Here is a 14,130-nt window from a genome sequence, read left to right on the forward strand (position 1 = left end):
GAAGAGGATGAGGAGAGAGCAAGGGCGGGAGGGGGGAAAGAGACGTTTGTGGAGGATGGTCTCTGCTCGTCGTCACGCTGTTAGCGCCAAGTTAATCGGGGCCGGAAATGAAGTGAGGGATAGAGGAATATTAATAACTGAATCTAATCAATTCCATGAAACGAGGCTGGCCACCCCGCGGAACTCCCCCTGTCCCCCACATCCCCTACCACACCACTCTTTCTCTTTCCCTTTCATTCTCGAAAACGAGAGAGAGCAAAAGCATCCATCCTCCTTCGTCTCCCCCTCCTGCTCCTCCCTTTTCTGTTCCAGCATGAACCCCGCACTCGCCCACCCTCTAAGTTTCCTTCACCAGTACCATCATCTGCACCTTCAACCTCGCCAGCGATCTAATCAAATGCATCGCATTAAGCTAATTTAGTGGCGGTGGTTAGTAGCATGGTGGAACCGTTCTCCTATCATCATCGTGTTCGTTTTCTTTCTCCTTCTTCTTCTTCTCGTTATTCTTCTTCTTATTATGATTCCTACTCTTCACGTTGCTGTTTCTGTTACACGACAATTTAAAGTTATCATCTTTCTTTATATTATTATATTTTTTATCACATTAGACAACGTATTGTTAACCAAGGAAGGCATAAAAAACTTGATGTGCGCATATATGCGCTTTTTTCCATACATATTGTTTCGCTGGACGCATATATGCGTCCATAGCACTGAAAGGGTTACTAAAGAATCAATTTCCACAAATATAGATCAGTTTATCGTAAGGTCTTTTTTTAAGATCAGATGCATCGCATTTCGCAAATTTAGTGTCGGTAGTTATTTGCATGGTGGAACCAATTTCTATCGTCATCGTTTTCATTTTACTCTTCACGTTTCTGTTTTTGTTACACGACAATTTAAAGTTTCTATTTTCCTTTATATTATTTTATTGTTTATCATGTCGAAAAACGTGCTGTTAACCATGGAAGAACGAAGAAAATTTGTGAGCGCATATATGCGCTTTTTTCCATACATATTGTTTCGTTGGACGCATATATGCGTCCATAGCACTGAAAGGGTTACTAAAGAATCAATTTCCACAAATATAGATTAGTTTATCGTAAGGTCTTTTTTTAAGATCAGATGCATCGCATTTCGCAAATTTAGTGTCGGTAGTTATTTGCATGGTGGAACCAATTTCTATCGTCAACGTTTTCATCTAACTCTTCACGTTTCTGTTTTTGTTACACGACAATTTAAAGTTTCTATTTTCCTTTATATTATTTTATTGTTTATCATGTCGAAAAACGTGCTGTTAACCATGAAAGATCGAAGAAAATTTGTGAGCGCATATATGCGCTTTTTTCCATACATATTGTTTCGCTGGACGCATATATGCGTCCATAGCACTGAAAGGGTTACTAAAGAATCAATTTCCACAAATATAGATTAGTTTATCGTAAGGTCTTTTTTTAAGATCAGATGCATCGCATTTCGCAAATTTAGTGTCGGTAGTTATTTGCATGGAGGAACCAATTTTTATCGTCATCGTTTTCATCTTACTCTTCACACGTTGCTGTTTTTGTTACACGAAAATTTAAAGTTTCTATTTTCCTTTATATTATTTTATTGTTTATCATGTCGAAAAACGTGCTGTTAACCATGGAAGATCGAAGAAAATTTGTGAGCGCATATATGCGCCCTTGATCTACACGGATGAATTTCGTTAGACGCATATATGCGTCCGTACCACCAGAGGGGTCAATTTTAATGAAGTTCGAAGAAAAAATGTATAATATAAATTCATGAGATAACGATGCAAATTCTTTTTACAAAGATGTACTTAACTTATTGTACATCTCCGTTAAAAAATGAATTAGTTGATTATTCAAACGCGAGTAAACATGAGCCTAATTTTCAATAGAAAATAATATTTGAGAAATAGAGAGAGGTTAGGGGAAAGAAAAAGAGGAGATAACAGTGTGAGAATTTTCGACACGGTTCCAAATTTTCGATCGTATAAATTCGAGCGGTGCAACACTCTTGGTTAGGTTTATTTTCGACGGTACGAGATTTAAGAGGAAGTTTTTTGCAACACAGAACTGCAGGAACAGCAGGAAGAACGACGACAACGCAGACGACGATGAATACGACGATAGTCGTAAGCTCGTTTGTTTCGAAAGAGTTATCGACTCGCAGAAAACGGCTCGGATCAGCGAGGCTATACGTAAACGAACGTAAATTGTAAAGACAAGTTAGGGGAAGTAAAGGGAAACCGGGGGGAAAGACGGGTATATGCATTCAACGATGGTATGTGTGTGTGTCCCTGTACCGTACATGATTTTCTTCTTTCTCTTGTCATGTGTGGGGAACGCAGTAGTCGTCGTAGTCGTTCAGTTCTAATTTCGAGGATAAAGGTCGTGAAAAAATCACAGGATATACTGCGACAATGTATGCGACTAATTACTTCAAAGCTAGTCAACCTGGATTTGCACAAATGTTATTTATAAGGTTGAATAACTATAAGAGAATATTTCGTATTTGATATTTTTCTTAACTAACAGATCTTTCAATTTAAGAAATCGAATATTTGAATCGCTTAAAATGTGTAGATTTTATTATTATTTTATTGGTATTAGGTAAAACCTTTGAGTGCAGAATGATTTTTCTACTAATGCAAATTATTTGGATAAAATAGAAAACAAAAAATGATACAGAATACTCGTAAAACAAAGAAGGTCGAAAAAAGTGACAAGCGCATATATGCGCCCTAGGTCCCGGCGGATTGATTCTGTTGGACGCATATATGCGCCCATTGCACAAAAAGGTTAAGAAGAGTTTATTTTAATAAAGTTTAAAGTAAAATATATTATATAAATTAATGAGAGAATGTTGCAAATAAAATTAAAAAGATCGAATCCGTGAAAGTAGCAATAATAGTGTACATTGTAGAAGAGGTTAAGTGAGTTTATTTTTAATGAATTTTATGTTTTTTTTTCTCTTCTCTCTATCCTGTTAACAACTCGTTAGGTTTAAATTACATTCATGTGTGATGAGAATATGTTGTATATATTGTGACCAACCATGCGATTAGGTTCGGTAAGAAACGTACGGGTAATCAGAGCACTTCAACAAGTACTACCTGTACATACTGAATTAATATATCGTTAGATTATTCGAATATCTAATCGTGATTTTTCGTAATGAGCATAGACGAACGAGTGCATCGTGCATCAAACTAGAACGAACAACTTTAATGGGGGAATTTTCGATCCTAACATCTACGACAATTGATTGTTATTTGCATTACAATTTGTAAACGATCGAAATTTATTCGGTTAATTTTGATCTAATCGTAATTAATTTCATAAAATATTCATTTTTTGCTTAATTACAATTAAGTATGATGCAAAATTACGTTCGAAAGATATAACTCGCACGAACCGTTCATTGGGATTGAATTAAGGTCAATTTTAGAATTGAAAGAAAAATAAATTGCAATATATCATTGCGTTAAATCAGTGCATAAATTTTTGCAATTAAAGTCATCGTTATTGATAGACAGAGATTGTTTTAATGTGTTTGATAATAAATCACATAAAAAATTGTACGTTAACGTTGCTCTTTTTTCTTCTGCTGTGAATTGGCAAACGAACGAATCAAAACTCAGTTTCCGTGGCTTTGTCTGTTCCTCTCGAATGAGAGAGAGACAGAGAGGTAAGTAGAGAAAGAGAGAGAGAGAGAGAGAGATCTCATAAGTGTTTCTTTCCACGGAAGTCGACGGTGGTCGTCACATATTTGAAACAGAGAGGGCATACTTCAAATCGACACGATGATTCACGAGGCCATTAATCTATTTCCACGTACCACGCCACCGATGCCGATTTCCACGAAGTGGGTCTTTTGATCTGCAAAGATGAATCGACCCTGTGAGAGAACTAAGAAACAGAGAGAGAGAGAGAGAGAGAGAGAGAAAGAGAAATTTTCTTACACAAGTTTGACTAAAATGGAAAAGGGAAAAGTTTATTTTCTTTCAATCTCATCTTTTTAACTATACTTAACGTTGATTTAGTCATTAAATCGGTCATCAATAACTGTCGTTTTTGTATTCTTAACAAATTCTAAAACAAAGAAATAAACCTAAAAACAACAGAATACGATTTAAGTTCCTAAAAGAAAAAATCAATGAACGAGTTAGGAATTTTTCTTAGGAGAAAAAAAAAACGGTCCATTTCCGTCTGTCATCGTCGTTTCCGGAACCAAGTTATTTTGCACATAAATCTTCTTCTTTCTTTTTTTTTCAAATAAGAGAGTGTAGGAAAGAGAGTATGTCATTCGCATAAATCTCTGTCATATGTTTAAGAAAATCATAGCAATCGACGTTGGTGGTCAAGTTTTGTGGTGTATCCTTGGTTAGAAACGAGTATATGGGTTGGCATTTTTATTATGTAGGGTACTTAGTATCTATCGGTGAGAAGGAATGAAGGGGTAAATGGGAGGGTTTGGGTTTTGGTGTGGGTGTGAGTGTGGGTACAAGTGGGTTGGGAACTACATGCCTGCGAATGTTTTCCTCTTGTAAATATACACGTCTCCTATATTCTTGATGGTTTGGTGCGAATTATATTTAGTGCATAAGAAGACGCGAAAGGAGGAGTTCGCGGAGGACACGAGAAAATTCTATATATGTGTGTGTGTATTCGTATAAGTGTTGGCTTTTGCAACGAGCTACTTCGAAGTTTCAAGTAGGAATGAGATGGGTGTGTCCGTAGAACTCACACGTCGTGAGTGTCATCGAGAGGGAACGATCGCTCATCCTTTCTAAATTTTCACCTCGTACTCCCATACTCGTTCACTTTCATTCTCGTGCGTGAAGTATTTCTCATAATTCGATAAGAAAACTCTTGCGACTATTCCAAGTCTCGTAGATACAACGTGTATATAAGTTTGTAGTAAAACAAAATCCCCCGAGTTTTGAGGTGGGGGATTTTCTTTTCTATGCGTGACCAGTTCAATCATGAGAATTGACGATTAGGCTTGTTTCTGTAGAATGAAAAATTCTACAGTTGTGTGAGACATCCTCCAATTTTTCTACCGTTATAATAATTTTCGTTACTTAAAAAATGATCGTAACAACAAAAAGATAAAACCAAATAATAGACTAAATAATTATCAACTTTTTTGATTTTTAAATTAGTTCAACTCTCATAATTACCGAACACACATCATATACACAATATTACGGTAGAAGAAGAATTTCTCGGAAAACTTGTCTTCCTTTTTAAAAATAACTTATCCCATACTCGAATCTCTTTTTTTCTTCTTCTCTTTCTTTCTCTACACTTCTCTCTTTCTTTCTTACGTTATTGGTAAGGAAAAAGATCTTCTTTGATTTAATGCCGCTCGGTGTGTGTGTCGACAGCTGCCATATGTTGCAGCTCGATCGTCTATTTATTCTTCTCTTGGAAGAAGAACCGTTCGAATCTTCTTCTTCTTTCTTCCATACTCTTTCTTTCTTTCTTTCTTTCTTTCTTTCTTTCTTACTTTCTCGTCCAAACACACGTCACACGAGTCGTGATTTCCATCGGGGAAAATATGTATAACACTAAGTCGATCTTCGATGACGATGATCACCGAGAATAGTTTCTGTCTTTTGAAAAAAAGAACAACATTATTCTCAGAAACCCAGAAAACGAGACAAAACCAAAAAAAAGATGGATAACTCGTGGGTCGTTAAGATCGAACGGGACTTTTGCCACAAAAGTCTCAAAAAAGGAATCCCCACCCACGCAACTTCACCTCCCGACACCCCACACCCCTTTCTCCGATGAAAGGAAATGTCGACGACCGACAAAGATTACTTCCGTTGGCCGTTTACCCTACCAATCGTCTCCCATTGGTTGCATCGTATCCGTGCGATGTCAGAAAATTCGACACAGTTAAACCCTTTGAGTATAGATTACCTTTAATTGAAGTGTTTCCTAGGAATGGAACAATTAATTATTTTTTGTTAAATTTTTAATTTATAATTATAAATTATATTTTATAATAACAAGTTTTGTTTATACTAACGTAAATTTCGTTACGATGAGACTAAATAATTATCAATACACCGAACAATATTTATGATTGGACAATTACTGGGTAATTTCTACCGGGCGCATATATGCGTCCATGACACTCGAAGATTTAACACGAATACGAACGTAGTATGTATCATGTATGTAGTATGTATTATCAATACACCGAACTAAATTCATGATTGGACAATTACTGGGTAATTTCTACCGGACGCATATATGCGTCCACGACACTCGAAGATTTAACACGCATACAAACATAGTATCTATCATGTATGTAGTATGTATTATCAATACATCGAACCAAATTCATGATTGGACAATTCCTGGGTAATTTCTACCGGGCGCATTTATGCGCCCATGACACTCGAAGAGTTAACACGCATACAAACGTAGTATGTATCATGTATGTAGTATGTATTATCAATACATCGAACTAAATTCATGATTGGACAATTACTGGGTAATTTCTACCGGGCGCATATATGCGTCCATGACACTCGAAGAGTTAACACGCATACAAACGTAGTATGTATCATGTATGTAGTATGTATTATCAATACATCGAACCAAATTCATGATTGGACAATTACTGGGTAATTTCTACCGGACGCATATATGCGTCCACGACACTCGAAGAGTTAACACGCATACGAACGTAGTATGTATCATGTATGTAGTATGTATTATCAATACACCGAACAATATTTATGATTGGGCAATTACTGGGTAATTTCTACCGGGCGCATATATGCGTCCCCGACACTCGGAGAGATAATACCTATACGAACGTAGTTTAATTTCATACGAGATAGTTAAGAAAAGATAAAGAAGAGTAAACGTGAGTGGCCGTTCGAGCTCGATATTCATTCCACGAGTCTAAATTAAGACATGGTGGGGTTTGTACGCTATGAAAATAACACCCCCATTCTTGGTCGCTCAATGGCGGTGTATCTGCGAGACGACAATAAGAAAAGGTAAAAGTTTCAGAGAGAGGATGAAGGAAGAAGAAGAAAGAAGAAGAAAGACGAAGAAGAGGAAAAGGAGGGGGGATTGGAGGGGGTTAGGGGCAGAGGTAAATGAGGTTGCAGGTCTGAGACACAAAGACGGTTCGTTTAAGCATAAGTCAAAATCTTTGGTATGCGAGCACATGGTAGGCGACAAACAGAAAAAATATGTGTTTATGTATGTATGTGTATGGGTTTGTGTGTGTATCTGTATGAGAGAGAAAGAGAGAGAGAGAGGGAGAGAGACTCGTACAGAGTTTCCATTTCTCTGCGTATATCGTTTTCCTTTTGCATCATGTGGTTTGGTTTGCTTCTTACCTTCCCCTCTGTTCTTTCTTCCCACTCCCCTTGCCCCTTACCCCTATTTCCTCTCTCTATCGTTCGTTTCTCTTTCTCTAGTTCTTCCTATTCCTCTTTCACTCCCTTAGACTTGCTGTCTCACTTAAACGCCGCGAGTGACAAGCGGTCGCAAGTAAAGAGAGCTAGAAAGAGATAGAAAGAGAGAGAGAGAAAGGAAAGTTCTATACCAAGGAGGAAGAAGAAGAAGAAGAAGAAGAAGAAGAAGAAGAAGAAGAGTTGGAGTCGGTTTATTTCCGAGTCAATTAGGCTCGTTTGTTTGTAACCCCGGGATCTTCCCAAGTAATTATGCCCCCGTTAACAGCTAATGCTTGCTCTTACGCGGACAGGTGGCCTGCCAACTACTTTTTCTAACATTTTGACGTACCGATAGCGATACCTAAATTCTTCCAATTATTTTTTCTCTTTTTAATTGTTAATCTTTTTTGTTTTCTGATAATTTTTTCGCAACGTAATATTACATTTATATGCATCAACATTTGAGACTTTTTCGACGAAACAATCACGATGGCTAAATTTCGTGATCAAAGGGGGAAAGGAAGATTTTCTTATTCGAGGCAGGCAGAAAACAAAAAGAAATGTTTTCCTGTTTCTCTTTACAGTTCGACATTCTATAAACGCTGAAACACGGAACGTCTTTTCTCGTCTTATCCCCCGTGACGGAATGAGCGATGGTTGTTAGAAATTCCCCTTGCTCTTATCACCCCTACCCTTTCCAACCTTACCCCCAGTTTTAACACACACGTATGGTCGGAAGAACGTAAAAAGAAAATAGACCGAGAGTCCAAGTTAACGTCGGCCAATTAACCGGGCCAAGCCACCTAGACCTTATCCCCCTTTCCCCTTCCCCCGAATCTGCCTGGTTGCCTCACCCCTTTCTCTTAACCCGTCTTCTATACTCTTACGACCAATTCTTTATCCCTTATCTTTTTTATTTTCTTTATTTTATTGCTGTGGGTTAGGTCGTACCATCTTTCACAAAGAGATTCACGTTGCACTTTCAAAAAGAAAAGTCTTTTCTCTCTCTCTCTCTCTCTCTTACTTTCTTTCTTACTTTCTCACACACACACCAACGACCTTGACGCGTACAAATGTGCCGATGAATAACCGAGTCATTTTATTTAGAGAACCGATCCGTCTTTCCACGGGGTAGTATAAAGAGAGCGCCGGTCGCCCCACGAAGGGGGGAAATGAGAGAAGATGGTTGAGAAGATGGAAAGATGGTTGGTAAGGATGAGAAAAGGGGTGAAGTGGGAGGAGAGAATGAGAGAGAGAGAGAGAGAAAAGTCGAAGAGAAACCTCGAAGAAGGCGCATCGTTTCTCCAGGAATAGACCGACGTAGTCATGGTTTTTCGTTTCTTCAGGATCATCAGCAGTCTTTCCCCCCACCCCCCTCTTTCTCCTCCCTTTCCACGTTTTATTTCTTTATTTCATTCTTTCCGTTTCTGTTTCTGGGTCTGGGTCTCTCTCTCACTTTCTCCCACTGTTCGTTGATTCCAACTTCAATCGAGCGAATCTTCATTTCTCTTACTTCTTACTCTTACTTTTCTGTTCTTGTTCTCGTTCTCGTTCTCATTCTCGTTCTCATTCTCTCTTGTCTACTTTCTTCTCTTACTCTTCTTCGTCATTCTTGCGGGCTGTTGCCTCGGGCGACCAATTAATGCCCTTTCCTTTGATTCCCGCGAATAGAATTTCACGGTACGATTTCGTTAAAACGTGTCGCGAGGATTCGAGAGAATTTTGAGGGAGTTAGTGTGAGTTTATTAGTTTCTTTTCTTTTCTTTTTTTGTAAGAATATGCGAAGACTTTTCGTTGAGTCGTGTGTCTCTCAATTAGGTGGTCTTGGTCTCTGGAATATACACATGTTTTTTTACAAATTTTTTCGATTAATTTTGGGTATCGTGTTTTAATAGTTTATCGTTGGACGCATGATCTGTGGTGCAGTTTATCGACAATCGTAAATAATTGACTTTTAAATTTTGTTATAAATTAATAAATAAGGTAGTGGACAATGTTGTATCATATTTATCGGAGGGAAAAACTATAGTATGGTAAACGTATTGCTTGTTGTGAAAGAAAAAGTGGTCTTTTGGGATGGTGATTAGTTCAATAAAATGGCCTCGATTCGTCGAAGAGAATTATGCATCTCAGATGATACGAGGAACGGCAACGATATTCCGTGACTAAAGTGACAACTCGTTCGCATTTTCCAAAATTACGGATACAGGTTAGAGTGATTTAGGATGTATTTAAGGGGAAAAGTGATGCGGAGTCGTAGGATAAGTTGCATTTAAGAAAATAAGAAACTGGAAATTCGTATTTATCTTACCGATGAAGTATAGAATAAAAAACAAAATAAGAAAATAAAAAAAGCAGAAAGAAATCCGTACACCCGAACAAAAATCTTGGTTTTTGTTTTTTTTTTTCGTCTTTTGCAAACTCGTTTCGTTTGATTTTTTATTTGTCAGAACTCGCGTCCTCGTTAATGCTTTCAAATGACACTCATGACTTTGAATCTTGATCTTTATCTTTATCACGATCCCTTTTTTTTTCTTCTTCTTCTCTTTCTTTTTAGCGTGGCTTATTCTCTTCGCTGTTTTTGAGAAAAGAGATACGAGGAAAATGTGGAGCGGTTACTTTAACGAGTTGCTTTTAAATGGCGCACCACGCGCACACGCGTGCGGATTGATCGTCTATTCGCGCGTTAAATTATTTTTGGTTTGTTAGTTGGATTTCATGGGGGTGCCATAAACGTCAGTATAGATCAAATCTTCCTACGTTATTATCTTCCCTGTTAATACAAACATTAAAGAGAATGAGAAAGTGAATTGAGAAAGATTATTTTCCTTTTTCTTCTTCTTCTTTTTTTCTTTAACACAAGCGTACAATTGCAACGAACAACGAGAATAAAATTATCATATGTATATTTACCAATTGCAATTATTTGATGATCAAATTAATTGATTAGATGCATCAATCAATGAGTAATAATTGAATTCGTTTTAAATTTGACTGAAATTTTCTAAATAAGTACAAACACTTGATCGAGTGTATCAACCAATTAATAATTAATTAATTCATCGTTCTTATTTTGAAAAACAATGGCGACTAAAAATAAGTACAAAAAAAATATTATCAAACGAGTTGATTAATTTTTAATTACGTTTGCTCACACAATACATGTGACGAAATTTCTTTAAAGAGAGGAACGTGGCAACGATGATAGACGTGTCTGTGTAACGAGCCAATGTTGCTTTCTATTTTCTTTCTTAGACTTCTCACTTTATCTTTCTCATTCTTTCTCTCTCTCTCTCTGACTTACTCGTTTGAGTATATACGTCGCAGTTATGACTCGTAGACATAATATTCTCGACACAACAACAACGAAGGATGGTCTAATAAAACCGCGAACAACGCGGAATGCAAGAGACCAACCACCGATAATAGAACAACAAGAAGAATAAGAACAAGAAGAAAAAAGAAGAATTCAAAGGTGTCGCGTGGTGGGGGTAATGGGTGGTGGGTGGTTGTAGACAGTGTGGGGGATGGGGTTGATGGGGTGGGATGAGGAAGGTGATGCAGAAGGTATATAACAGCTCTCAAGCTTAAGTACGAACGAACAAACGAACGACGAACGAACGAACGAATGAACGAATGAACGAACGAACGAACTAACACGCATCTCCCGACGATTTGAGAAAGCCAAGCCGTAGATCTGAAACGGAGATATGACCGGCCTTTGTTGTGCCAAAATTCTATCTCTCTTCTTCTATCTCTCCTTTCGTCGCTTCTTTTAATCCACACACACACACACACACATACACTTGCAGCAGCAGCAGACACGCAAAACTAGTGAGAAAGAGAGAAAGATGCGTGGGCGCGAGTGCAAACGCGAGTGCGAGGACAAAGCGAAGGCATTTCCGCGAAAAACTTCGACACAAGTTTCGGTTATCGCGTAAAGAGGGGGTGTTAGAGATGAAACTGGGGGTAGGGGAAAGGTATGGGTTGATGCTGTTGAAGGGAAAAACGACGCTTGGATCCATTATGGCCAAAACACTACGATCAAACGTCGCCCGACGCATTAACTCGCCGACGAAACCTACCCATCTCGCTTTCTCTTTTTTTTCTCTTTCCTTTTTGTATTTTTTTTTATCGAACTTCCTTTACTTTCTTTCCTTTTTTTGCGAGTTGATACTTTTTGACATTTATCTGCGTCGCCATAATTCGACTTAAAGGGTTGGAAATCAACGTTTCCTATTCATTTGTTGATTCGTAATGTTTCGCGACGGGATTAAACAAAAATTATATCCATTAATTAGCAAATATTCATTCGCACAAATATACCGGAAAACCTAGGTCCTATAATCGCACCTATTTAGGTATTTATTAATAAACATTTTAGACAACTCGATAATGAAAATCATTTGAAGTTGTTATTACACTTGGGGTTATAAATTGGTCGCGTATGTGTGACTATTCTCTGACACGAACGTTTTTACATTATAAAACAACGTATTCGTTAGGTTGCATGAGTTGGTTGTTCAAGTGGGCATGCAAAAGCTGATTATTCTCTGACACGAGGGTTTCTCTATTATTGTAGTAATATAACAATGTAAGGTTTTACTCTAGATCTCATTTATCGTATCACAACAAGTATAAGTAATCATTCGAGAGAGAGTGTTGCAGAGAAAGAGAGAGGTATGGAGAATCGGGAAAATTTAAAGCCGGCAAGATTCGACGTTTATTAGGTAGGTACTACTGGGTAGCAGAATGTGTCGGGTAAAGGTCTCCTCGTGTCGGGACATGTGAGAGGAGGTGACTAGATCCTAGCAGGCACTGTTCTTCCGTTTGTTGTTTTAGCAGTCAGCTTCAGAGAGCGTAGCAAACATATCTGACAGAAGATGGAAGTAGCCCGGTGCTACACATTCACATTGTCACAACGGGGGCTATGCAAACGTGCTGCTTGCTGAGTAGCTTACTAGCTAGCAAACCTTCTTCTCTTTGCTACGAATTTCAAACCAAGCGATATCGTTCTCTTTCTCTATCTCTTCCAACTCCTTCCTCTTCTTTTTCTTTTCATTTTGTCTTAGGGTGGATCGAAACATTCGTTTAGAGTTCATTTGTAATTATCTTCATTCTACTAATGAACATTTTTTATCTCCTGACAAAATTTGTTGTCTCACGATTGGATTCTAAAATACTTTATCATTGTATGTATGATTTCAAATATCGATCTTTTAATATTTGTCTTCTACGACGGAGTATTATGATCAGAGTTGACGTTAGGATCCGAAGTTTTCTTGTTTAGTTGAAATTTTCTTTCGGCAGTCTATGTCGCGTGTTTCTCGTTAGGGGGGAGCAGGAGAAGCCCCCTCTTCTATACCGGACTATTATACATAACTTATAACATTTTCGCAAAAGCTCGACGACGCTTCTGATGGCGGGGTTAGATATTATTGGATCGAATGCATCACGTCAAACGATACGTGAAATAAGTTATAGGTTAGTGGCTGCATTGGCACCGCTTCGTGACAGCCTATTCCTGGAATGTCTTCTCTCTCTCTCTCTCTCTCTCTTGCTCTCGCTCATTCTCCCTCTCCCCTCAAACTTATATCTCTCTCTCTTTCTCTTTCTTGCACCCTCCCTCCAACTCACCCTCCCTTCTTCCCTCTCTCACTCTTTCTCTTTCTCTTTCTTGTACGACGACTACCACAACGACGACGAAGAAGAAACTGCTCTTTCTATAGATAGCGAAGAATACAAACCACTCACGAGCGCGATTCACGTTCCGCGTGAATCACTTCGTAAATGCAGTCCCAGTCACGATTATTCCACCGTATATTACGCGAGCGGTATAAATGCGTCGGCGAAACGACCGCGGACGTCTATATTTTATCCGTATTTAATAACGGCGATATATTCAGAATAGATCTAGCGCGTTACGCCGTCCCTCTTTTCCATCCCCCTCCCCCGTGCCTATCATTTTTTTTTCTATACTTAATTTCTCGTAGTATTCTACTCTGAACGTTAACTCCTTCCACGGACGGTTGAGCGCGCGCGCGCGCATGTTTAGAAATATGTACTTTTAAAAGATAAACCAAGTGTGTCAACACAGTAAACGCATTATTTTAACTTCAATTTCAACTTCAACTTCAACTTCAACTTCAACCATGAAGATGAAGATGGTGAAGATGAAGATAAAGAACAAAACACAACCCATCATCTTGCTCGTGCTCGATCGAATTTAATCGAGGTATGGTTGTATATATATTCAACTGACCAATAAACGTCCGGATACTCGGCTTCGTGATACTATTATTCTTGGCATTAGATAAACCTAACCGTTCACTCGTGATGATTCATAACAGGATTGACGGGATCCCAACCAAGTTTATAGACGATTAACGAGTATCGTAAATAATCATATTTTCGTATTTTACAATTGTTTATTTTGTACTTTATCTTTGATTTCGTACATCGTGTTAAATTGAATATTAAATTTATCCTGATGATATTTGTATAAGTTATTTGTTGCACTTTCATTCGGTACGTACTTTTACCGTCATTTTGGTGATCTTATTAATTTTTGGATAATGATTTTCACCCTTTAACGTTCGTCGAATGATTTCGGTTTAATTTTTATACCGAACAAGATAGAATCGGATTAATTTTTGTTCTTTTTTAGGACGGTGGGCGTTTCAGTGCAT

At 38.0% G+C, this 14,130-nt stretch overlaps 1 long non-coding RNA gene across 2 annotated transcripts in view; it reads left to right on the forward strand.

The window, feature by feature from the left end:
* Window positions 1-14,130, forward strand: part of LOC122514843 — a 79,153-nt gene that overhangs the window by 24,690 nt on the left and 40,333 nt on the right. The window contains exon 1 of one of the 2 annotated variants that reach the window (XR_006303133.1): window positions 44-112. The exons of the other annotated variant lie outside the window; for it this stretch is intronic. This is a non-coding gene — a long non-coding RNA (uncharacterized LOC122514843). Of the gene's footprint in view, window positions 1-43; window positions 113-14,130 lie in introns of those variants that run through there. 2 annotated transcript variants of the gene reach the window in all.

The sequence above is a fragment of the Polistes fuscatus genome, unplaced genomic scaffold (genome assembly GCF_010416935.1).
Source record: "Polistes fuscatus isolate 324 unplaced genomic scaffold, CU_Pfus_HIC Scaffold16, whole genome shotgun sequence".
In the NCBI taxonomy this organism is placed as follows: Eukaryota; Metazoa; Arthropoda; class Insecta; order Hymenoptera; family Vespidae; genus Polistes; species Polistes fuscatus.